The sequence below is a fragment of the Grammomys surdaster genome, unplaced genomic scaffold, assembly GCF_004785775.1.
Source record: "Grammomys surdaster isolate TR1022 unplaced genomic scaffold, NIH_TR_1.0 125808, whole genome shotgun sequence".
NCBI classification, from domain to species: domain Eukaryota; kingdom Metazoa; phylum Chordata; class Mammalia; order Rodentia; family Muridae; genus Grammomys; species Grammomys surdaster.
In genome coordinates, this window is record NW_021620639.1 from 1,201,590 (window position 1) to 1,228,131 (window position 26,542).

The 26,542-nt window shown below is 44.9% G+C and overlaps 1 pseudogene; it reads left to right on the forward strand.

Moving 5' to 3' along the window:
- LOC114640404 lies at window positions 1–26,115 on the forward strand (annotated as a pseudogene).
- The last annotated feature ends 427 nt before the right edge of the window (window positions 26,116–26,542 follow it).

The following is a 26,542-nucleotide window of genomic DNA, read 5'->3' on the forward strand; positions in this document are numbered from 1 at the left end:
ATGAGGGTAAGTCACGTCTTAGCTGTGTTTGGACATTCGTTTGCCATCACCTTCAGTGAAGCAGGGAATGACTACACAAATGATAAAAGGCAGAAAATAATTCAAGGAGGAAGCCAGGTGAGGCGGCTCTCACTTCTGATCCTAGACAAAAGGAATTCCAGGCCAGTCTGGGCTATAGCCCAGTGAATCCTTGTCTCAAATCAAAATGACAAAGCAAAGGAGAAGGAGCAGGAAAAGGCTGGCTTGTCTGGACAGTGTGGTGCTAAGTGCAGAGAAAGAAGTGCACACACGCTACTTGCTTAGTGTCGTCATCTTGTCTGTGATGCCTCCCTGAGCACTCAGCATCCTCTCCTCTGCTTTACATCACTGGTAGCTAGACTAGAGCACCTGGACATTGTTTCAAGCTGCAGATAACAGAAAGCCAGACTTTGGCAATATAGCAGAAATGTGGATGGCCAATCAAAAGCCACTTAAACCCTGTGCTTTCCTTTCCTGGCTCATAAAAGCCAGAAAGAGAAAACTCATCTTCTCAGACTGTTTGGTGAAGTATCTACAAGTGGCCAAGTGTCAAAGTTCTGGCCACTGAGGTAGAGGAAATCCTTGGAGAAAGCATCTCCTTAGACCTGCATAAAACTCCACATCCTCGCCAGCGTCTGCTACCACCTGAGTTTTTGATCTTAGCCATTCTGACTGGTGTGAAGTGGAATCTCAGGCTTGTTTTGATTTGCATTTCCCTGATGACTAAAGATATTGAACACTTCTTTAGGTGCTTCTTGGACATTGGAGTTTCCTCAGTTGAGATTCTTTGCTTAGCTCTGTACCCCATTTTTAATAGGGTTATTTGGTTGTCTGGAGTCTAATTTCTTGAGTTCTTTGTATATATTGGATATTAGCCCTCAATCGGATGTAGAATTGGTAAAGATCTTTTCCCAATCTGTTGGTTGCCATTTTGTCCTATTGACAGTGTCCTTTGCCTTACAGAAGCTTTGCAATTTTATGAGGTCCCATTTGTCAATTCTTAATCTTAGAGCATAAGCCATTGGTGTTCTGTTCAGGAATTTTTCCCCTGTGCCTAGATATTCAAGTGTCTTCCCCACCTTTTCTTCTATTAGTTTCTGTGTATCTGGTTTTATTTGAAGGTCCTTTATCCACTTGGACTTGAGCTTTGTACAAGGAGATAAGAATGGATCAATTTGCATTCTTCTACATGCTGACCTCCAGTTGAACCAGCACCATTTGTTGAAAATGCTGTCCTTTTTCCACTGAATGGTCTCCTTTGTCAAAGATCAAGTGACTATAGGTGTGTGGGTTTATTTCTGGATCTTCAAGTCTATTCCATTCATCTTCCTGCCTGTCTCTGTACCAATACCATGCAGTTTTTATCACTATTGCTCTGTAGTACAGCTTGAGGTCAGGGATGGTGATTCCTCCAGAAATTTTTTATTGTTGAGAATAGTTTTCACTATCCTGTTTTTTTTTGTTGTTGTTGTTGTTATTCCAAATGAATTTGCAAATTGCTCTTTCTATCTCTATGAAGAATTGACTTGGAATTTTGATGGAAATTGCATTGAATCTGTAGATTGCTTTTGGCAAGATGGCCATCTTTACTATATTAATCCTGCCAACTCTGCATGGGAGATCTTTCCATCTTCAGAGATCTTCTTCGATTTCTTTCTTCAGAGACTTGAAGTTTTTGTCATGCAGATCTTTCACTTGCTTGGTTAGATTCACACCAAGGTATTTTATATTATTTGTGACTATTGTGAAGGGTGTCATTTCCCTAATTTCTTTCTCAGCCTGTTTATCCTTCGAGTAGAGGAAGGCTACTGATTTGTTTAAGTTGATTTTATAACCAGCCACTTTGCTGAAGTTGTTTATCAGGTTTAGGAGTTCTCTGGTGGAAGTTTTAGGGTCACTTAAGTATACTATCATATCATCTGCAAATAGTGAAATTTTGACTTCTTCCTTTCCTATTTGTATCCCCATGACTTCTTTTTGCTGTCTAATTGCTCTGGCTAGGACTTCCAGTACTATATTGAATAAGTCGGGTGAGAATGGGCAGCCTTTTCTAGTCCCTGATCTTAGTGGGATTGCTTCAAGTTTCTCTCTATTTAGTTTGATGTTGGCTACTGGCTTGCCGTGTATTGCTTATACTCTGTTTAGGTATGGGCCTTGAATTCCTGATCTTTCCAAGACTTTTACCATGAAGGGATGTTGAATTTTGTCAAATGCTTTCTCAGCATCTAGTGAGATGATCGTGTGTTTTTTTTTTCTTTGAGTTTGTTTATGTAGTGGATTATGTTGATGGATTTCCAAATATTGAACCATCCCTGCATTCCTGGAATAAAGCCTACTTGATCATGATGGACGATTGTTTTGATGTATTTTTGATTCGGTTTGCTAGAATTTTATTGAGTATTTTTGCATCGATATTCATAAGGGAGATTGGTTGCTGGGAAAGAAATGAGGGCCCACATGTCAGAGCATGCAGGCATGGATTCTCTGTTGCATTGGGTGATGTTGTTCCTGCGAGTCTGCCATGGCTCAGCATGGCAGAAGCACCCAGGATCTTGACTGATTCAGTTCTCCACACAGCACCGGGCGGGCACTAGCAGGGCCCCACCCAGTGTGATGAGTCCCTCACTCAGTCCAGTTCCATGGGGGGGTTAGGGAAGGGGCAGAGCTCTCATGTGGACCCAGAGGTGTCTCCATTTGGGTCTCCCAGATGCCACTGGAGGGGGGACATAGCAAAACAGAGACTAAGACGAGGAACCTACGGCCGGCCACGTGCTGAGAAAGATGAGGGGAGAAGAGAGAGAGGCCCCGACCGTGCCCGAGGAATTAGCTACTTGCTTGGCTAGATGACAGCTCGCTTGGTTGAGGAGGCAGGCCCCATGGCTGGAACACAGAGAGGTCCTCCACAACAGCAGCACCAATAACCCGAGAAAGTCCAGGGTTTCAAGAGCTTTATTGACATGGTGGATGGTAGATGGTCTGGATGCACACTTAGGTCAGGGGGGACCTGACTTAAATAGGGAGGGAGAGGGGGAGGAGGGTCACTTAATTAGCTACGTCCTCTGGCCTTTAGGTATCTCATTAATATGGAAATCTCTTGAGGCTGAAGCCTGTAGTCATGCCCTCTACCTGTAGCCCTACGTGACTGCAAGGCGCAGATCAAATGGAGATCTTAGATCATGTGTTAGGAGTCTGGAATCTGGGGCGTGGCGAGATATATGCTGTTCCTCATAGGCAATGGTCACCTGTTGGGTCTCCGGCCATCTCTAAGCCAGTGCTCAACCAGAAACCAAATCACTCTTTCACAGTCCTACAATTGGTCTGAAGTTTTCTTTGTTTTGTCTTTGTGTGGTTTAGAAATAAACAAAGAATTCTCAACTGAGGAAACTCCAATGGCCAAGAAGCACCTAAAGAAATGTTCAGTATCCTTAGTCATCAGGGAAATGCAAATCAAAACAACGCTGAGACAACACCTCACACCAGTCAGAATGGCTAAGATCAAAAACTCAGGTGATAGCAGATACTGGCGAGGATGTGGAGAAAGAGGAACACTCCTCCATTGTTGGTGAGACTGCAAGATGGTGCAACCACTCTGGAAATCAGTCTGGTGGTTCCTCAGAAAATTGGACATAGCATTACCTGAGGACCCAGCTATACCACTTCTGGGCATATACCCAGAAGATGCTCCAACATATAACAAGGTCACATGCTCCACTATGTTCATAGCAGCCTTATTTATAATAGCCAGAAGCTGGAAAGAACCCAGATGTCCTTCAACAGAGGAATAGATACAGAAAATGTGGTACATTTACACAATGGAATATTACTCAGCTATTAAAACCAATGAATACGAGAAATTCCTAGGTAAATGGATGGAACTAGAAATATCATCCTGAGTGAGGTAACCCAATCACAAAAGAACACACATGGTATGCACTCACTGATAATTGGATATTAGCCCAAAAGTTCTCAATATCCAAGATACAACTCACAGACCACATGAAGCTCATGAAGAAGGAAGACCAGAATGTGGGTCCTTTGGCCCTTCTTAGAAGGAGTAACAAAATACTCATGGGAGCAAATATGGAGACAAAGAGTGGGACAGAAACTGAAGGAGGGGCCGTCCAGAGATTGCTCCACCTGGGTATCCATCCCTTGTGCAGTCACCAAAGACAGATGCTGATGTAGATCCCAGGAAGTGCATCCTGACAGGTGCCTGATATCGCTGTCTCCTTAGAGGTCTGCCAGAGCCTGAAATATACAGAGGCAGATGCTCACAGCTAACCATTGAGCTGATCATGGGGTTCCCAATGGAGGAGTGAGAGAGAAAACTGAAGGAGCTGAAAGGGTTTGCAGCCCCATGGGGAGAGCAACAATACCAACCAACCAGAGCTCCCAGGGTCTAAACCACCAGCCTGGGAGCACGTATGGAGGGAACCATGGCTCCAGCTGTGTATGTAGAGGAGGATGGCCTTGTCAGGCATAGGTGGGTGAGGAAGTCCTTGGTCCCATGAAGGCTGAACGCCTGAGTGTGGGGGAATTCAAGGGTGGGGAGGTGGGAGTGGGAGGGTGGGTGGGGGCACATCCTTATAGAAGCAGGAGGAGGGGGGAATGGGATGGGGATTCCTGTGTAGGGGGCAAATGGGGAAAGAAAGGGGATTACATCTGAAATGTAAGTAAAATATCCAATAAAAAAATTTTTAAAAACCTGCATAAAACTACACTTTCACAAGATAAAAGCTGTGGGCTCTTCTCTGTCTGACCACCTACAATATGGACATGGTGGCTGAAGTCACCTTTTGTGGCCATGAAAATCAAATTCACATGTTAAGGATGGACAGTCCAAAGGGAAAGGGTCCAGGACTCTAATGGTGTCAGGGAGCTGCAACATTAGGTCTAAGCTGATAATTCTGATTTTATGTTATATCTGGAACCTTTTTCCTGCCAAGCATAGCATCAGTGAAGAACTGTGTTCACTTGTCAGCAACAGAATATTTTATTTCTGTAGGCTCATAACATGAAAAGTTTGGGGCTGGGAGATGGTTCAGCCCATAAAGTGTGTGTACTATGTATCCATGAGGATCTGAGTCCAATCCCCCAAACCCACGGAAAAGCTGAGTATGGTGGCACAAGTTTGTGATCCAGTGCTGGGCAGGTGAAGATAGTGGACTCTGAGGCCTGCTGGCTGCCTGGTCTAGCCTAATCAACAAGCTCCAAGTCCCAGAGATCAATCCTGTCTCAGAACCCAACATAGACAGCTTCTAAAGAATGATACCCAGCGTTGACCTCTGACTTCCACATACACACGTGCAGCAGCACACGCAAGATCACCAGTACACATACAAGTTGACTCGCATGCACATGTACCCGTGCCCCTCTCTCTGTCTCTCTCTATATATGTGTCTCTCTCCATCTGTGTCACTCTCTGTCTCTCTGTCTCTCTCTGTCTCTGTCTCTCTCTCTCACACATACACACACACACAGAAGAAAGCAAAAAGCTTCATTGTCTTATTCCATAAGAACTCACAGGATAAGATGTTAAGGATGAGCAGAGTGGATCCTTTCTATGGCCAGTGGCTGTGGCTCCCAAATTCAGTTTTCCCATACTGAATTATTTATTTGCTTATTTATTTCATTACATTGATTTATTTGTGTGTGTGCATGTATGCATAAGAGAGCACACACATATGCATGTGCCACAATATGTACATTAAGGTCACAGAACTGTTTGTGGCAGTCATTTCTCTCTTATTGTGTGAGTCTTAGGGACTGAACAAGCTTCTCATCAAGCTTGAGAGAAAGGGCCTTTTACTCGATGAGCTCTTTCTCCTGCGCTGAGCTCTCTCTCCTGCCCACCGTGCTACCTGGCCAGTCTTGGCAGCATGGTGGCTAGGGAGAAAACCGTGCAACTGGCTGTTCAGCATTTATGACAGGGAAAACAGTGTGGGCACTCAGTACTGACTCCCAGCCACCTCCCCATTGCTTCACCCTGCCCCCATGTCGCAGGCGTGGTTCTCTCATCTCTTTTAGGGGAGAAAGCACTCCCTTACCAGTTAGACTGGAAACTGCATGGAACCTGGACAGTGCATAGCTGGCATGTATGGATAATAAATACTTTTTTTAAATTAATGAGCAGGAAATGTCTGGGGTTCTGATTTCTGGCCTTCCTATAGTTCCCTTTCCTGACATATCCTAGGGTTCTGACTTCCGGTGTTTCTGTAGTTCTTTTTCCTGACATCGTCTTTATCGGTACACCGGGCTGGGAAAGGACCAAGAAAACCTGGCCACACTATAGACGGAGGCCTTAAAGTGCAAGGTGAGATGACAGGTCTATTTTATTGTTTAACATTTTCTTTTTAATAACATTTTCTTGTGATATGCAGCGTCTCCATTGTATAATGCTCGGTTGGATAGTTCAAAGCCCCCCACTGAACACAATTTAGAACATTTGGATGAAATATTTAAAACACCTGGAAAAAAGAAGGCCAAATCTCAAGTGACTGGGAAACCTGAGAAGCTGGCCTGGCCCTCAGGGCATCGGAGACAGCTGAGGGCCTACACTCCACTGTCTTAGGTGCCTTGTGGGATTGGAATCCCAGAATCACTAGGCTCGGTGCTTGGGAAGCCCTTTCTTTGGCATGGCTTGACAAGGCTGCTCTCTAGGAATCACAGAAATAAGTCTTCTCTTAAACCAATGCCACCCAGTCAGCAGGAAACCCACTGCTACGGTGTGAAAAAATAACCGCCACAGACTCATGGATTTCGACACTTGGTCTTGAACTCAGTGTGCTGTTTTTGGAGACTGTGGAACCCTTGAGGTGTGGGCCCCAGTTGGAGGAAATGGGTCACTATACTTATAATACATATGTAAATTTAAACTATATCATAAGTCTATTTTATATCTGAGTTATAAAATACATTACATGTATATATAATCATCATGGGCAGTTCTCATTCATTACTGTAGCTCACTGGGTTCACAGCCTGTTAGGACACTGACTACCTTCCCCCCAGCTGCCTGCATAGCATCTTCCATACTATGAAAGCTAGCCAGGAGGCAGGGAGCTTCCTAGTCAGGATATTTGATTTCTCCATGGTCTGTGAACTAATTGTGTGGTGTCATCAGTATCATGGTCTTACCATTGTGTTCTGGAAGACAACCAAAAGCAACAGTAGCCACCTGCATTCTTTTGGGGTCTCCAGGACACCCCTGACCCAAAAATCAGGGGCAGATACCCCACATCTGATACTGGGATTTTTATTTAGCAACCTATGCCACCTGGGAGGGGTATTATCACCTGTATAAGGTAATCCCAAGTAAGCGATTTTATATAAATACACATGACACTTACAAAGCAGTGGGCTTCCGCGGGGCTTTTCCAAACATGCTTAGTATTAGTTGTCTCTCCCTTCACCCCTCCCCGTTTCCTCTCATCCCTCTCCCTACTTATCATCTCTCCCCATTACCCCCCCATCACTCTAGTACCCTCCTCCCCTAAGGCCTGTCTTCCCTCCCTACCAAAGATCCCCTTCCAGTTGTCTAGATTCTACACTTACTCCAAGTTAGGCACACAGATCCAAACTCAACCCTAGGAGCCACATGTGAGTGAGAACATGTACCATTTGTCCTTCTGGGTCTGTTACCTCACCCAGTGTTCTAATTTTCTTTATGTTACTGTGATATAAAACCACCATGACCAAAACAAGGAGAAAAGGGTTTATTTCCACCCTCTCTTACAGTTCCAAGTCACAAGTCCATCACTGAGGAAAGTCAGAGTGGGAACTCAAGAAGGAAAAGAAGCAGAAGCCATGGATGAAGGCTGCTTACTGGCTTGCTCTCTGGCTCATGGTCAGCCCAGGTCACCTACCTTGGGTTGGTGCCACCCACAGTGGTCTGGACCCTCCCACATCAATCATCAATCAAAACAATTTCCCACAAACATGGCCCCAGGCCAATCAGAAACCACCCCATCCAAAACCCCATTTATCATTCAGACTAACCAGTCCTTAAACTGTCTAGGCTGCCCTGCCTTGCTTTTCCCCTGCAAGCACTGATAAATACAGACTCCCCTCCCTCCCATGCCTTCTGGCCCCTGGTCTTCGTGCTTTGTCCGTGCTCTCCTGTGACAGGCCTCCTGGGTCTAGAACCCATGAGTGTGATAAGCTCATTTACAAACCCACTACTGTGCAGCTGCCCCTGAACCGCCATGATGACACTTCTTCATTGTGAACTTGATCAGATCGGAATCACCTAGAAGTCACACCTCTGTGTGTGCTCGAAGGTGATTCCAGTGACGGTTAACTGGGGTGGGAACACATGCCCTAAATGGAGACAGCATCCACTGACTGAATAAAAGGTAAGAAAGAGAAAGAGAGCAAGACAGGAAGTCCCCTCATCCTCCATGCCCTTGCAGATTTGGTTCAGTTTCTACTGTCTCCACTTGTAAAACTTTATCTCTGTTCCTGCTGAACTACCCTTACTATAGTTGGATCCAAAATGTCCCCAAAAGGCCATTGTTGAAGACTTGGCTCCCCTGCCTGTGACACTATTTCCACAAGTAGCAGACGTAAGCCATCTTGGCATGTGCAGTCAGGATGCCCGGAGCTGCAAATGAAGAAGGAACAGTTTTGTCAAGAAATTATGGGGTGGAGTATGAGGGAGTTGGGGGACAGCTTCAGACACAGGAATGATGATTTCAGAGTCCTCCAGCCTGGGAGGCAAGCAATAGGAGGAAGCCCAAGGTTATGTTCCCCATTCATCTGAATGTCACCTTCCTGTGAGCATAGCGTTTGGAGGAACCTAAGTGATTTTCCTATTACTAGCACACTAAACAGGCCCTGAAAACAGCAGACAATAGACCTTTGTCAAAAGCACCCTATTTGGTTCTGAACCCTGGATCCTTCCATACCATTATGATACCTAGAAATAGTTGTCCTTGAGTACAGGAATTTAGTGGTGCTTGTTAGAGATGGGAGCCCCACAGGCTCCCAACCACATGCCTGACACCAAGATCCTTGATGCAGTCCTTTGTCCTCTAAAGCACAGGAGTCAGCAGCAGTGTTGGACATAACTATTATTGTGATAATTCTGTATCTTTTGACAGTTACAATAAGCTTAGAGTCCTGAACTTTTCCATGGGACATGAAATATCTTCCTACTCTTCCCAAAGGAAAGGAGATGAGACTTTCTTCACAAGTCCAAGTGTTCTGTAGAAAACCTGAGGCGACTTACTGTTTAACCACTCAAGGAATGAGCCTGTAACTCCCAAGAACCATGTTGGATCTAGTCTTTCACAGTCCAAATGTTAACTGCCATGAGTGTTACCTCAACTACATGCTGTCTTCAGTGTGTCCTCACTGAGCTCTGCCCTCCTGGTCCCCAACTCCCCATGCTCTGAAGAACCTCAGTCTCCACAGTTCTGAGGTACACCATTCTGCTATCCCAGCTCAAGCAAAGCATGCCTGCAACTATCCTGGAGGTCAGAGCACATGCGCACAAACACACAGATTTGTAGGGATGAAAGAAGTGTCAACCAGAAAGCAAAGAGACCCAGAGTCTCCTCCAAGAGAACAGAGGGAGTCCCTCAAGGTGATTACAGCTCATATAGTTATGTACCCATGAAAACGATGTATAAATAGCTGCTATTAATAGTCAATGCATCAGCTCTCTTGGGCTCCAGATGTTGTGGCATTTGCTCTGCACCATCTCTGCAGATGCACTGTGCCTATTGACAGCCACATCCTACCATAAGGAAACACACTCAGAGAGGCTGGCACTGCCCGAGTTCACAGTGTGTACTGTAGGCAGCTGGAATTCCTGTCTGATCTGTGGATTGGAGCCAAAGCTCTAACTCTGGACCCAAGGTTGGCCTCTCAGAGACATGGATGGAAGCAGAGCCACTATGAAGAGAATGGACTGTTCCCTAGAACAGCAAGCACCTGCTACCTTCCAAACCAGTAGCTCTCCAGTTGCAGCCAATCTCCACCCCTTGTGTCCTAATATGAAGGTCAAGGAGCAGCTGTCAAGATGTCAGCTCTGGTGAGTCTGGTGTTTCCTGAGCTTTGACTTCGGGCCTTAAAGAGAGTTTCCAGCCTCTTCATGGTCACATGCCATTTTTTAAGGCCTATTGGTAATCAGAAAATACAGATAACTTTGCCATGAACATTCAGCTAGTAATAAAGGAGTCAAGATACAAACCTGAACAGTCCTAAGGGCAGAGCCAGCCCCCCAGTTTTCCCATCCCAGTATGGAATGTAAGTGACTTCACAGCACAGAGAAAACTGGGTCAGAAGAGAAAAGTGACCAAGGAGCTGACTGAACAAATCAGAAAAGCAGGGGAGGTTTAGGTGAGAAAATGGGGTGCAGGTTCAACAGCTAGGCTGTTTTCACTATGCACTGGGGTAGCCTGAGAAGGCAGTGTTGGAGGATAGCCAGGGTTCAGTACAAACAAGACCAAGAGAAATTTTCATCTACCTTTCCTGCCTGATACACCAAGTTCCTGTTTGTGTAACTTTGGAAAATGAGCCATTTCTGTGGCATGGTCCTTATGAGTCTTAGAAGAAAATGAGATGCGTGAATCAAGCTCTCAGAAGTTCCACCAGGCTCCAGACTCTGTTACAAATGGATCCAAAAGCCACAGCTGGGGAAGAATAAACAAAGACATTTGCTAATAACTTCAACTGTTCTGGAAACATCCTCCGTATGGCAGTGTTGAGAGATGGGGCCCAAGGATCAGAATGTCTACCCTCAGGGATCAACTAATAACACCAATCACAAAGGGGGCTTGAGGACTGGAGTCTCGACTCCAGATTTTGGCTTTTGATCTTTGCCATGGTATGACATGTAAGGCCCTCACCAGACACCAATGCTTGTGGACTCCCCAGCCTGTTCATCATTAATCTCTATTCTTGAATTATCCACGGACAGGACTCTTCCTGTGTCCTTCGATCTTAGTTAGAAAATGGTTGTCTATCCCTGCATCCTAAAGTGCATCCCCTTTGCTTTCCCTAAGCAGTTTCAGCACTTCAGGCTTTAAATCATAGTCCTTGATCCAGTTTGAATTGACTTTTGATGCAGGGTGAGAGATACGAATCTAATTTCATTCTTTGGCAGATAGATATCCAGTGATATATGCCAGCATCACTTATTAAACAGGCTATCTTTTCCCCAATGCATGTTTTTGATGCCTTTGTCAAAAAGTCTGTCTATGGTTCTATGAATTTACCTCTGGGGTCTCTAGTATGTCCCACTGGCCTGTATGTCTGTTTTTCTGAAAACTGTATTACATGAAATTAAAAAGCAGAAGAACCATCAGAGGAGTGAAGAGAAGCTCACAGGATGGGAAGAAATCTTCCTCCTTGTTCACGTCCACCAAGATGTGAACAACCTCCACATACATTCCTGCTGCCATAAGCTGACCCTTCTTGCCATGAAGGGCTGACTCTGTGAGCCAAAAAAAAAAAGTAAGTTCCTCCCTCCCTTAAATTGGTTGTGTCAGGCTGTCTGTCACAGCAATACAAAAGTCACATGGGCTTGGAACTTGAGTGTGGAGCTGCCCAGGTACAGTGAGCTCTCTGACAGCGCAAGGCAGACCCAAATTCAGAAAATCAACTCAGACATCTTGGGGGGCTCTTAACAGCAGTAACTATGCAAACTTGGCTCAACTCTTAAAATCAGTTCCCCAGGGGTTGGGAAGTTATTTGATATTATGATCCCTAGTAAAATGGATCTAATTGTTTAATGGATCAGGACTCAGCTTGTGCCTTGTCCCAGGCCTGATGCTAAGAACTGAGAAGCAGGTCTCTTCCTCCTGCTGTAGGTATCAAAAGCTGGAGATCCACAATTCAGCACCATCAAGTCAGAAGAAATAAATATTAAATAAATAAATAGTGCTGCCTGCAAACTGAAAGCTGCAAAAACCCAGCTAATTACTCAGACACCGCTGTGCTTCAGATTCCTGGGTATCTGGGTGGCTATTTACATTTGAATTAATTTACACTGTGAGGGTTTGAAATATTTTTTTTCCTGAAAGAGAAGTAAAGATCCTAACAGAAGTTACATTGTTTCCAAAGTAGAAGTTACATTGTTTCCATGGTGCCCTCAGTGTCCTCAGCATCCTCTCCTCAACCTCTCTCCTATCCTTCCAGGCTCAGGAGAACTGGAGTACTTAAACTTGGAATTTGTACCAACCTCATGACTGGGCCCCCTGCCACCTCCTGGCTCCCTGCAATGAACTTGCCTTTTTCCTACATTCTCACAGTGTATCAGTCTGAAACAAGGGCCCTAAAAAATTTTCAGGAATTCCATAAAACGTGAAATGAAGATATCAAAGGGGGGAAAAATCAAAAGATTGTCTGTGTTTCTTTGTCTAGGGGCCTGAACCTGAAAAATTCTGCCTCCCTTCCACATTAACATGTCTTGATATTACCATTGTTCAGATCTTGTTTTTGCAGCCATTTTTTTCTTATTGGTTATTTTATTTATTTACATTTCAAATATTGTCCCCCTTCTTGGTTTCCCCTCCACAAACCCCCTATCCCATCCCTCCTCCCCCTGCTTCTATGAAGGTGCTCCCCCACCCACTCACTCACTCCTACCTCACCGCCCTAGCACTCCCCTATGCTGGAGCATCAAGCCTTCACAGAACCAAGGGCCTCCCCTTCCATTGATGCCAGATAAGGCCATCCTCTGCTACATATGCAGCTGGAGCCATGGGTCCCTCCATGTGTACTCACTCTTTAGTTGGTGGTTTAGTCCTTGGGAACTCTGGGGGTCTGGTTGGTGGGGTTGCAAACCCCTTCAGCTCCTTCAGTCCTTTCTCTAACTCCTCCATTGGGGGTCCCCGTGCTCAGTCCTATGGTTGACTCCATCTGCATCTGTTTTTAAGAAAGACTGTCTCAGAGAACACCTTCTGGCTCTTACAATCTCTGCAATGTTCCTACAGCCACATTAATGTGGAAGGAACTGCACTAGGTCCCCCTGTAAACAAAGAACTGCAGGCAGCTATTGACTGCTGCAGGCAGCTATTGACTGCTGAGGAAGGGAGTCCTCCTCTTCTAGGGATGAGTCCTCTTAAAGGGTTGTCCGATGCAGACTGGTTATTCTTGAAACCAAAGACACAAACAACAGAAACAGACTTAGCAATTCTATTTGGGTGTATTTGTGGCTACAAATACACACATATATTTAATGTATATAACAAACATAATCAAAGAAAATAAGGGGTTGGAAGCATGGGAAGGGTTCAAGGGCGAGCCACTGGAAGGAGCTGGAGGAAAGGATAAGGGAGGTGTTGTAATTCTATTTCAGCTAAAAAACATTTTTACAAAAAGAAAAACAAAAGGAATATTAGGTAAATATCTAAGGCTTTTCATTCTCCCAGAAAATACTCAGCAAAACCACAGACTGAGTCAGAATCTTGGGGACACTGATATCCAAAGATGAACTCAAGGTACATGGCATTGTCCCTAGCTACAGGAAGCCCCCAACTGAACATAATAAACAGGGGGTATACTCAGAGAGTACAGTAAATATTCAGGAATGTGGTGGGGTTTATATATGGCAACTAAAACAGGAAAAAGCTGTAACTATTTTTCCTGTAAATGTTCTCATCTTAAAAGTACATACAGAGAGAAACACACACACAGCTGAAATAGTTTTTATTTTAAAAAAAAAAACTATTCCAGGGTGTGCTAGGTTAGACCTATTATTTTTTCTAATGTAAATCTCTCCAGGCTGTGCTAGGCTAGACCTATTTTCTTTAATGTAAATCTCTCCAGGCTGTACTAGGCTAGACTCATTTTTTAAATGTAAATCTCTCCAGGCTGTGCTAGGCTAGACCCATTATTTTTTTTTTAATGTAAATCTCTGACTTTTCCAGGCCTGCTTTTATTTTCAGAACTATTTTGGCCACAATTCTTCCTTCTCAAGATGGTGCCTCAGGCAGGGCATCTATGCTGATGACACCAAGCCTGAGATATCCCTGGTCACATCTGGACACTATTGTGTGCCAATCCCACACAGAGTCCCCTGCTGTGTGCTGCTCCCCTTGGTGTCTGTGATGCTTTATTGCTGTGTTGATGTCAGGGGCTGAAGCCCTAGGTCTCTGGCCCTCCTCCATAGCTTCTCTGGTCCTGCCTAATCTTAGACTCTTCTCTATCACTCACCCCTTCGACATATGCATTCCTTGGAGGACTGAGTAAATTCCACTGGCAATGCCAGGCCTGGGCCACCGAGAGCTTGGCCTCTGCTTCCACACTTCCCCATGCCAGTGCTGCTGAACACTGGCACCCAAAACATATTTCTTCTTTCGTGGTTCTGAAAGCTAGAAATCTGAAGCCACAATTAGCAGGCCTTGCTTTCTCCAGAGCTTGTAGCAGCGGTCCATCCTCGCCTCTTCTGTTCTCAGAGATCTTAGCCCGCCTCAGCAGCATCGCATCTGTCCCTGCCACCATCTCCACATGGCCACTTTCCAGTGTTTGTGTCTCCTCTTTTCAAATAAGTTCACTGGGTTTAGGTCTACCCGAAACCCAGGATGAATACATCTCAAGATCTTTTAGCCAATTGTGTTAACTGTTTCCAAATAAGCCCACCTTCAGCAGCTCCAGGTGAATGAGAGCCAAGAGCTGAGGGTCACTATCTAACCACAGCACACGCTCACTGTCACTTGCTTCCCAAGGAAGCAGAAAGTACACCCTATGGTTTCCAGCATCCCCAGCATCTTAATGCTACTGGATAGACCCTGTGGAGGGTCCAGAAGCCACTGGAAAGATAGATCATTCCCATGAAAACATTCTTTTCTGCCTCTTTTCTCCCCCAGCTCTGGGTGAAAGAGGGTGGTTTCCCTTTTCCCATGTCATACCCAGAATTCCCTCTCACATGAACAATACAAATTCTATAAACTGCACAGATCTAGCTTTGCTCTTATTATGTAAGATGCAAGTCTCTAGAAAGACTTCTTGTCTTTCAACAAACTGGCTTTCGAGACTAACTTAACCTCATTTAAAATCTACTCTAGTTTGAGTGACCTCCCTGTCCCAGGCTAGTTCCACTTTTCCTATGCAGCTGCACAGCTGCTGAGAGCAGCCAAGAACTGGGAGCTCCAGAGTGAAGGGTGAGCTGTGGTCAGACACTGCCAGTAACAGTGGTACTTGTGAGCTATGGGAGTGCATGTGTGGCCCTGGAGGCACTGTGTTCTATCTGTCTTGTGTCACAGCATCAGCATGACCTAGATGTGCATTATCTGAGGGGCCAATGGCTGTGGAGCTGTGGCAGCCTTCATGACAGTTTCTTGGAAAATAAATGTCTGGGGTTTTGATAAAGGGGTGTGGTAGTTTGAATGGCAGTGGCCCCCATAGTCTCATACACTTGCACGTTTAGTCCCCAGTTGATGAACTGTTTGGAAGGATGAGAGGTGTGTCCTTGTTGGACAAGGTGGTAGCTGGGCGTGCTTGGTGGTTTTAAAAGCCCAGTCTCTTTCTCTCTTTCTGTCTCTGTGTGTGTGCCTCTGTCTCTTTGTCTCTCTGTGTCTCTGTTTCTCTATCTGTGTGTGTGTCTTTCTCTTTGTCTCTCTGTCTCTGTCTTTCTCCCTTTCTCTTGCTCACTCTCTAGCTCTCCCTCCCTCCCCTTCCTTCTATGAATCAGGATGTAAAGCTCAGTTACTGCCCCAGCACCATGCCCATGTGCGTGCTGCCATACTCTCTACCATGATGGTCATGGACCAAGCCTCTGAAATTGTAAGCCAGCCCCCAGTTAAATGTCTTCTTTTATCAGTATTGCCTTGGTCATGGTGTCTTCACAGCAATAGAATAGTAACTAGAAAAGTGGGCAGAGCAAGTATGATTTAAAGTGAGGGTGGTGTGGTGAGATGCCTGTAACCCCAGCACTGGGATGTGGGAGCCTGAGGATGTCAAGTTTGAGGCCATCCTGAGCTATGTAGTCACGATGGAGGGAGGAGAAGAGGGATGGGTATTTCAAGAACATTGAGGGATTCAGTGAGTGACAGCAGTGGGAGCATGACCTGGGCGATCCGCCACAGAGGATCCCAGTGGAAGAGAGACAAAGGGTTGTGACTCAGACTAAAACAGAAAATGCTTCAGGAGTTCTCCCGTCTGCTCATGCTTTATTGATCTGTCACAGCAGAGAAAACAGCATGTCTGGGGCTCATTCCTGCCCTCTGCAGGCTAGTGGCATGCTTAGCTGTGCCAGAGAAGAATCCCCATTTTATCTCTCCCTGAGAAAAGGGGGACCCAACTTTCCGTAGGGCCCCAACCATATACATATTATGTGTCAGTAAAGCACTGTTAAAATCACCCTAGTGATGAAGGGAAGTTCTTTAAGTTCTTATCATAAATATGCCCCTAGTGTTTGTTTGCCTGTAAATTAGCAAAAATTTTGAGGGACAGAGCAACTTGACACCTGTCACCTATAAGATTCTCCCTTGCTGTCTCGAACAAAAAGGGTGTCAGTCAACAAGCCAGCTGAATTATCCAACCACTCTGAACACGCCATGAGTGTCTTAGGAAGCTACATGACAACTGTAGCTGCTTGTTCTAAGCCTGGTCAAGACCGACAGTTTGTACCAGGCTTTTTTCTACCACACGCTTTAATGAACTCTATTTGACCATGCAACCATGTCCACCTAGGGGGAAGGAGCACTTCTGATGGCCAACCAGAACAGCTATGGCTGATGCCAAAGGGACAATCAATAGTGTGATTGGTACAAACACAGACTTGCATTTCCACGGCAGGTTTTCAGTGATTGCTCCAAAGCACCCTCCTGTGTGGCATTCCTTAGCACCACAATAAATGAGCCTAAGCCATGCCTTCTCTCATGAGTGGTCTTTTAACAGCAGGTCTGTGTGAGAGCTGTAACAACAGAGGGCCACACGTGAAAAAGTCTGCAGAGATAGCGAAGTGGCGACTACAGCAGAGTAGTTAGCAGGCCTAGGGCAGTGGTTGACAGCTGAAGAGAGAGTACTGATGCTCAGTAAGCCAAGCTGCAAAAGTGGCAGAACAGCCGGCTTCACTAGCAGGGTATAAAATAGAGTCACATGACCAGCTGATGAGCGCAGCAGAAACTCCAGCAGCAAAGGAGTGGAGGTAGCAGCTTCCCAAATGGCAGCACCCATGAGAACAGCCATAGTGACAAGAGACAAGCAAACAGTTTAAGAGAGAGGAAGTGCAGAAACAAGGACTGTAGAAGCAGACAGAGGCTGGAGAAGAGAAACTACATACTGTTCACTAGGAGACTCCTAAAGAACTGTCAGCCTCTAGGATCAAGGACCCTGGACACCCTTCACACAGGAGCTGTAGTCCAGGGCTCGGGAAGGTAGAAAACCAGCCTTAAGCTGAGGAACCCCAGCTTTCTAGGCCTGGCCCTATGCAGTTAACACTTGGAGAGCTCAGGGCCCCATGACCCTAGGCCAGCCTGGGGCTATAACACTAGAGGGCACCACCTGCTGCTGCTCCTGCCTGCCAGTTGCCACTGTACTCTGCAGACAAATGCCAAAGAATGTAAAACCTTCCAAAAGTTTTCCTTGTCTGCTGACAATTCTTAGCCTAGTAGAATAAGGACATCAGCTGCCTGATTGGTAACACTCCCATTCCTAAACACACTTGTTAGGAACATAACTTAAAAACCAATTTGTCTGACTCAAGTGCAGACTAATGACTGGAAATAATGCAATGCCTGAGATAATAGCTATACCTCAGAAGCAAGCGCCTGCAGGTCACCTGCCAGCTCAGACAGCCCCTAGCCCAGGGCAGGCCTTGACTGATATGCTAATGAGCTAAGCCCAAGTGGGGTTAGATCTGCTTGTGAACTGGCACCAAGCTGTGAGCCCTGAAAGGGCTCCATGGTGAAAGGATACAAAAATTGGAAGTTTGGGAGTTGTCTCTGGGATCAAAGTGTGCTCCCATACATGGCTTCTCTGACCACTACACTGATGCTCATCAGCAAGAGAACTTGACACTCTGAGTGTGACCCTAGTTTCAGTGCCCACCGAACTTCTGGCACTGTCGCTGAGCCCACACAGGCCTGCCAGTCAGCACTCACCCAGCTGTTGGCCTAGATCTCAAAGACCTCCTGAGACCTCCACCAGTACCACCCTTCCAGCCTGTCATAGCTACAAGGCTTCACAATGGACATGGGTCAAGCCTGAAAACTTCCAAATCATCCTTACCAGAGAGGATTCCCCAGTGAAACCTTGCAGTAACAAGGTTAAGATGACTGCTTAACTCATATATTAACATGCTATTATAAGAAATGTTTGTGTGAATAAACAAAGCATATTTGAAATACAAATCTTGTATGGACATCCTAATTGCTACTCATCTTACAGCCCATAGGCAAGGCTCTCTTCAACATTCCTTGATCCTAGCATCATAGGACTGATGCAGAGGCAGGACACATGGCATTCTGAGACTTCCATGGTCTTACACTAAGGGGAGGGGATTGTGGGGAAAATATCATACAGACAGTCACAGTTATGTCCTGTGGCGGTTTGAATAAAAATGGTTCCCATAAGCTCATATATTTAAATGCTTGGTCCCCAGTTGTGAGTGGAACTGTTTGGGAAGGATTAGTAGATTCGGCCTTGTTAGAGGAAGTGTGTCACTGGGGTGGGCTTTGAGCCCAAGCCATTCTCAGTTACACACACACACACACACACACAGCCTCTCTGCCTTGTGGATCAGATGTGATCTCTCAGATACTTCTCTAGCACCAAGCCTGCCAGCCTGCTACCACATTCCCTGCCATGATGATCATGGACTCTAACCCTCTAAATCTGTAAGCCAAGCCTCCAGTTAAACGCTTTGTTTTTCTGGGCAGTGATGGCGCACTCCTTTAATCCCAGCACTTGGGAGGCAGAGACAGGTGGATTTCTGAGTTCGAGGCCAGCCTGGTCTACAGAGTGAGTGCCAGGGCAGCCAGGGCTACACAGAGAAACCCTGTCACGAAAAACAAAACAAAAAAAAGAACCCACTTTGTTTTATAAGTTGTCTTGGTCATGGTGTTTCTTCACAGCAATAGAATGGCAACTAAAACATGTCACACACTAGGGCTATTCCAAACAAACAGCAGTTCACAAGGAAGAAAGCTTTGTTTTCAGTTTCTCAAAGAAAATTAGAAATGCTGAGTCATGGGGGTAAAATTAAAATATAGCAAGTGGTAAAAATGTTTGTTCATCAAATTCAAGTTTTGCTGTCCTGATAGCTGCATATGTAAATATTTCTACCAGTCAGTCTTTGTTCTATGACAAAAAAAATCAGCATCCCCAAAAGGGAAGACTTTACATCAGCTCTTTTCTCTGCCTTTTAATGAAACACTGTGCTCTAACAGAAAGGATCTGTGATTAAACCAGTAATTTTTTCCCAGTCTCTAAACAAGACTTAAATGCACTTAAGAAGTACCTAGGTGGCTTAAATATGATCGAGCATAATAATATCTCTGAGTCCCCCATTCCCCTGAAGATATTCAAAGACAAGGTAGAGCTGAATTGTTTATGGGGATTGTCTACCTCCATCCAACAGAAACTTGAAGAGGTTTTTTTCCTAATGTCTTTTCTCTGTGTGTTATAAGTTGTGGGAACTGCGGTGGAGGAAAACAGGCGTGCAGGGTGGGCTTTCTGCGATGGTGGGTCCCAATAACTCTCGAGAAAGTCCAGAGTTCCAAGAGCTGGAAGCTTTGGCAATGGCAGGCCCCAATGATACGAGAAGTCCATGGGTTCCAAGAGTTTTATTTGTTCATGGTGTGTGTAGATGGTCTAGGTGTGCACGCCCCAGTTCAAGCCAGGGGGGAGCTGGCTTAAATAGGGAGGGGGGGAAAAGGAGGGGCTGGGAAAAGGAATAACTTAATTTAGCCACACCCCCTAGCCTTTAGGTAATTCAAGAATATGGAAATCTCTCGAGGCTGAAGCCTGTAGTCACTCCCTCTCTAGCCACACATGACTGACTGCAAGGTGCAGACCAAATGGGGCTCACGCCATGTGTCAGGAGCCTGGATTCTGGGAGCGCAGTGGAACAGATGCCCGTCCCTTACAAGCAATGGACACCTGTTGGGTCTCCCGGCTACTTCCAGCCAGCGCTTCGACCAAAACCAGCCATCCTATCACGGTCCTACAATAACTCTCTCTTAATGGGAACAATTGAATAGAAATAAAGAGGAGAAATTATAATTGCTTTTATAGCATTACAAATAAAAGTAACATCCATAATAATAATGTGCAGAAAAATGTCTCTTTTTAAAAAAAACGATTACAAATTTCCCAAAGAACTATGTAGTGAGTGTGATGATTTCCTGGGGTGGAATTACAAGTGAGGCAGACACAGCTGAGAACAAGCTGGACACCAGCGTGTGCTAATCTGAGGGACACACTTGAGTAAAGAGTGGTCCCCCATTGACTCACTTCCTGTTTGTTCTTGCTTCACATTCTCTCTCTCTCTCTCTCTCTCTCTCTCTCTCTCTCTCTCTCTCTCTCTTTCTCTCTCTCTCCCTTCTTATCCAGGTTTCTTTCCTTTGAAAGTGAGCTATTCCAATCACCTCCCAGTTCAGGGGTGTTTGTCACTGAATGCAATGAAATTTGCTGAAGAGTTTTTCCCAAATATAGACCCTTAGACTCCACACCAGACCACTTGAGCCAGAATCTCTGAAGTGGAGTCCCAGCCAGGGTAGCTTTAAAATGCTCTAAGTATCACTGAACCAAACAACCCCGTCTCTAAGCTCATCCTCCACCAAAGTATCATATGCCTGGCTGACTAACTGCTGACCCTCTAGTCCTCCAGTAGACTCAGTAGTCCACCTGCCAGCCTGGCTTGATGCAGCCCCTCCCCGGGAACCCCTCCAAACACTTATTCTTCTCTGACATATGTTTGAAATGTCCTAAAACTCAAATCTTGCTTCATACCCTGCCTCTAAAAAGCCTTCTCTGGTCAGTTGTGACTGTTCACTGCCAGAAATGTTTCCCAGCCTCTGAGTTACCATAGCACTTTGTGTATCTGGGATGGTGTGGTGATTTGAATGAGAAATGTCCCCAGCTGTGGTGCTGTTTGGGAATGTTCAGGTGGCACCGCCTTTCTGGAGGAAGTACTGTCAGTGGGAGAGGGCTCTGACATGAAAAGCCTTATACACTTCTAGTACACTCTCTCTGCCTCATGCTTACAGTTGAAGATGTGAGCAGTTTTAAAAAAGTAAATAAATTCAAGAACAGGCAGAAGAGATATAAAGACAGGACAGTGAGCACCTCAAGCCCTCTGAATACCAAAATCAAACTTTTGAATGATAAAGCAAAGATGCATGAAAGGAAAGTCATCTTCCATGGCCTTCTCATGGATTCTCTGTTTTTTAATTTTATGTTTCTGATCTTTGATCCTATATGATGCATGTCTGCCTGTCATTTATAGAGATAAATATGTAATATTACAGCCACACACTCCTAGCTGAATCCGGAAATGTGAAACAGGAGTTGTACCTTTAGGGACCTCCCCTCAGCTTCCAAGAGTCCTCCTCCTCGACCTGTTCAGATTTGGATATGAACATTCTAGGCCTCAAATTCTAAACTTAGGGGTTAAATGTCATATCTGAAGGTCCTTAGCAAAACAAGTGAATCAAATGTGGCCTTGCCAAGTCATCTCCCAGGAGAAGAAAACCAATGTCTACCACCTCTGAAAAGCCAGTGAGGCAATAACAAATACTAGACACACACAATCACAGTTCATTTTTTCCTCCATGACATAAACCACAGGCACCACTTTCAAAAGAGTAGCACAGTTTGCTTCCTTTAAAGAGGAGCATATGAGCTTGGTAGTATGTGACAGACGCCTTCACTGTGTGGTGATGAGGGATAGCATATTAAAACATGTATATCGAGTCTATACCATTGAGAGTCACATCTACTACCCAGGCCTTCTTCCTATAGACAGGATATGGGAGGCATCTTCCCTGTTATAAGCTAGTCCAAAGAATAATGATCTAAAGACACTGACAATAAGAAGGTCCCACATGGAAATGTTCCAGCCAGATCACCTCACTGGGATGCCCTTCATCAAGCTTTACCCAGCACATGTGAATCCCCACTAACAGTAAGGAAACCCCTCAGACACATAGAAAGAGGCCTAGGACCACTGGAGCATGTGAGGGAAAGAGGGATCAGAACAAACAAGCAGAAAGCACTAACCAGGAGGAAGCTGGAGTTATGGGGAGATAAAAATAAATCCTAAAGCATCCCCATGTGCTTAGGAATTTAAAAGAAGATAGCAGAAAGAGATTCTCAATAGTAACAAGTTAACATTGAAAAAGAAAAAACCTCTCAGAAATGTAACCAAAGACTCTATGGGAAACGAGAGAGGAGGGGGTTAAGAAAACAAAAACAAGACTATTCACAAGAGCTAACATCTGAACAGAAAGATTTAGCATAGCTCATTGCTCTCCACTCATTGTGTGAAGAAAAGGAATCATTGAGATTTCCCAGGATAGTAGACATGGGGTTGAACATTGAGCAAGCCCTGTGAGACCCCAACGTAACAGAAGAAAATGGAAACAGACACTGAAATTTTACTCCACTATAGATAAGGGATGATGCTACAGATGTTCTGAGAAAAGAGGGGGGTCAGCAAGTTTCAAAAAATAAAAAGGATGAAAAATCAGAGAAAAGAATACATGGTGGTGCCAACCCAGAATCTCAAGAGGGTGGGACAGAAGAACCCCTTGAGTCCAGAGCTTGGGCTACCCTGGACAACATAGCAAAACCCTACCACAAAATAAGTCAGAAAGACATTGGATTTTTTCTCAATTGCAGCATTGGGAACTTAGAATAATGATGCCTGAAAAAAATGTTTTGTAATCCAAACTTTATATAGTCAAGCTAAAATGAAGAGTGTGGGCAGAACAAAGACATTTATAGACATGTAAGATCTCAAAACACTTCCTATGCAACCTTTCTGAAGGCGGTGTGAAGTATTAAAGGATGTGTGCATTCCACCAAAATAAAAGAATTGGCACACACACACACACACACACACACAAAATGGTTCTGAATCCAGGAGACAGGAAGCCAGAAGGGGCGTGCTGGGGCAGGGGGAAGGAAGCATGCTGGAGTGCTAGAATGTTCTGAAAGGCCCACTTGTCAAAATATTTGCTCCCCAAGTTACGTGCTATTGGGAGACAGTAGAAGCCTCTTTAAGATGTGGGGCCTAATGGAAGGTCTGCAGGTCACTGGGAACATGCACTCAAAGGCAGGACCCCAGCCCCTTCTTCCTTCTCTGTGTGTCACACGCTGACCATGATGTGGAAATTTTTACTCTATCTTGCATCACTACTGTGATCTGACCCTAGACCAGAGGCCTTGAAGCAAGAGTCATTGATTTGTTACAGTGATAGAAAGTTGTCTAATGTGGTGGTGTGCTACTTGCCTAGTCTATTGCTGGTCAGGAGGCTCTGGAATCATCAAGACAATAAGATTGATAGAAATGTGTGATGTGTTGGACACTAAGAGGAGATCAGTGTCCTGGTTGGATTTGTCACCTTTGATACAAGCCTAGACACATTTGAGAAGAAGGAACCTTAACTGAGAAATATCTTCCACAAGAAAGAAAGAAATGTCTGTAGGACATTTTCTTGATTAATAACTAAGACAGGAGGGCCCAGCACACTGGCAATGGGGTTGCCACCTCTGGGCAGATTTTAGATGGTATAGGAAAGCCAGCTAAACAAGCTATTGAGGAGCAAGCCAGTAAGCAGTGTTCCTCCATAGCTTCTGCTTCAGTTCCTGAATCTAGGTGCCTGCCTTGAGTTTCTGCCCTGTTTCCCTTGGTAATAGATTAGAACATCCAAACTGAAATAAACTCTTTCCTCCTCAAATTGTGCTTGTCTAGCATACTATTACAGCAGTAAAAAGCCAAAGCAATGGGAGCTGGAGAGATGGCTCAGTGGTTAAGAGCACTGATTATTCTTCCAGAGGTCCTGAGTTCAATCTCCAGCAACCACATGATGGCTCACAACCATATGTAATGGGATCGATGCCCTCTTCTAGTGTGTCTGAAGACAGTGACGGTGTGCTGACATACATTAAATAAACCTAAAATAATAACAGTAATAATAATAATAATAACCAAGGCAAGCAATAAGGGGGGGTGAATTAGAAGCAAGCATAAACACAGGATCACAGGGCTAGAGAGAGAAGCTTAGTTCCCAGAGCCTACATTGCAACTCCCGAGTCAGTGTACACGACACCCTGCACTCAAGAGCACATATACATGCCCATAATTAATAATAAACATTAAATAAAAGAATAATGACACACCCACACAGGAGCACATATGTGTGCCCATAACTGATAATAAAAAATAAATACAAGAATAATGTGTTTTTGAAAGGAAGGGGGAGAGGGGGGTGCAAACATTGACTTCAGCAGGAAAGTGCTGTCCTGAAGCAGGGGTCACAGCGTCTCTGAACTTCCGAATCCCTGGGGAACTGATCTTAAGAGTTGAGCCAAGTTTGCATAGTTATCACTGTTAAAACCCCCCAAGATACTTGAGTTGATTTTTTGAATTTGTTCCATTCCCAGTTAGCGCCTCTCTCTCTCTCTCTCTCTCTCTCTCTCTCTCTCTCTCTCTCTCTCCTTCCCTGCCTCCCTCCCTCCCTCCCCATCCTTCCTGCTCTCCTGCCCTCCTTCCCTCTTTCTTGCAGATTAGTATGTAATCTCCCAGCTGCTGCTCCCACCATGATGATCATGGACTCTAACCCTTTGGAAGTGTGAACCCCATTAAATTCCTTTTTCTATAAGTTGTCTTAGTCATGGTGTTTCTTCACAGCAATAGAAAAGTGCCTAAGATACTTTCTTGCTTAAGTGTTTTTTTTTTTTTTGTATGCACTGCTTTAACTAGCAAACATGCCCTTAGGAAGAGAAGTACCTTCCACAAAGTCCAACACTTGTGCACTTGTAGAATAATAGAGACAAGACTGGCAGCTGGCCCCTCCGCTGTTCCAAGTGCTACACACTTATAGACAGACTGCCAGAATATTGCCTCAACAACTCCTGGAAATAACTTCATATTAAACAGTTCTGGTTGTAGGAATGCCTGGTTTCTAATCAACTGCAAGATACTATTGCAACAAAAGGGACTCCTACCTGATTAGAATTTAAAATGCCAGGAGATCAGAGATCACTTATTTTCTAGAGAACAAAGCAGTGATTGCTTCTGCCATGGCCAGGAACCCACAGGCTAGCTGTACCTAACCATGAATGCTAGAGAAACTAGTGATGCAAATAAAATGTACCCCCTAAAATAAAACTCCACATAACTTCAGTACATGTCTAGGACAGGAAACATGTAAAAATGGCCATAGAAAGTCCTATCTACAATTATTTTTTTAATGGAAACAATCCAGAAATCTCCCTTCATTAGAATGTGGTATATGTAAAAAGTAAATAGGAATTTGTAACAGTGACACACAGTAACCGAGTGACTCGTAAGGTCAAATTATTGGAGTGGACCCCTTTCGCAGTCGGCTCCTGAAGATGGCAGAGGGCAGGTTTTAGTATTGGACGGCCATCTTCTAGACTGCCTGGCAGCCATTGTGGTCAAGCAGGTACTGCTGGGTTGGAAGGTGGTGGTTGTACGCTGTGAGGGTATCAACATTTCTGGAAATTTCTACAGAAACAAGTTAAAGTATCTGGCCTTTCTCTGAAAGCGGATGAATACCAACCCCTCTCGAGGGCCCCACCACTTCTGAGCCCCGTGCCACAATTTTTGGCGCACTATGCAAGGCCTGCTGCCCCACAAGACTAAGAAAGGTTAGGCAACCCTGGAATACCTCTCAAGGTGTTGGATGAGATTCCCTCCATCCTATGATGAAAAGGGGGATGGTGGTCCCTAAGCCTACCACAAAGTTTGTTTACCTGGGGCATCTGGCTCATGAGGTCGGGTGAAAGTACCAGGCAGGGACAGCCGCTCTGGAGGAAAAACAGAAAGAAAAGGTCAAGATCCACTATCAGAAGAAGCAGCAGCTCTTGAGGCTACAGAAACAGGCAGAAAAGAATGTGGAGAAGGGAATCTGCAAGTTCACATAGATCCTCAAGACCAACGGACTCCTGGAGTGACCCCAATAAAGACTGTTTGTGCTTCATGCCTGCCTGGCCTGCCCTTCCTCACTGCCGACCAGGGAAGTCAGGACCAAAGGTTCCTTAGGCACTGCTCCTGTAGGTAGAGGGTCATTTGGACAGCTGAGAGCTCACCACCTGCTTGAGTTTTATTAAAGTGAAAACCATGGAATGACGTGAGCTTCAGTGTTGAAAATGAGTAGCAGGGCTGCCCCACCCACCTGACACAAACCATATTCTGCAGGTATGAAAATGAGAGCTACACCCCTGGGCTGGGATTTAGAAGAGCACACTGAAGACACTGACCAGTACACACACTGCCTTTGCTCCTTCCCAACAGACCACAAAGCAATATTTTTCTGGAGGGTTCTATGTGCTAATAAATTATTTGATTTAAATATAAAAAAATCATTTGAGTGAAAAATGC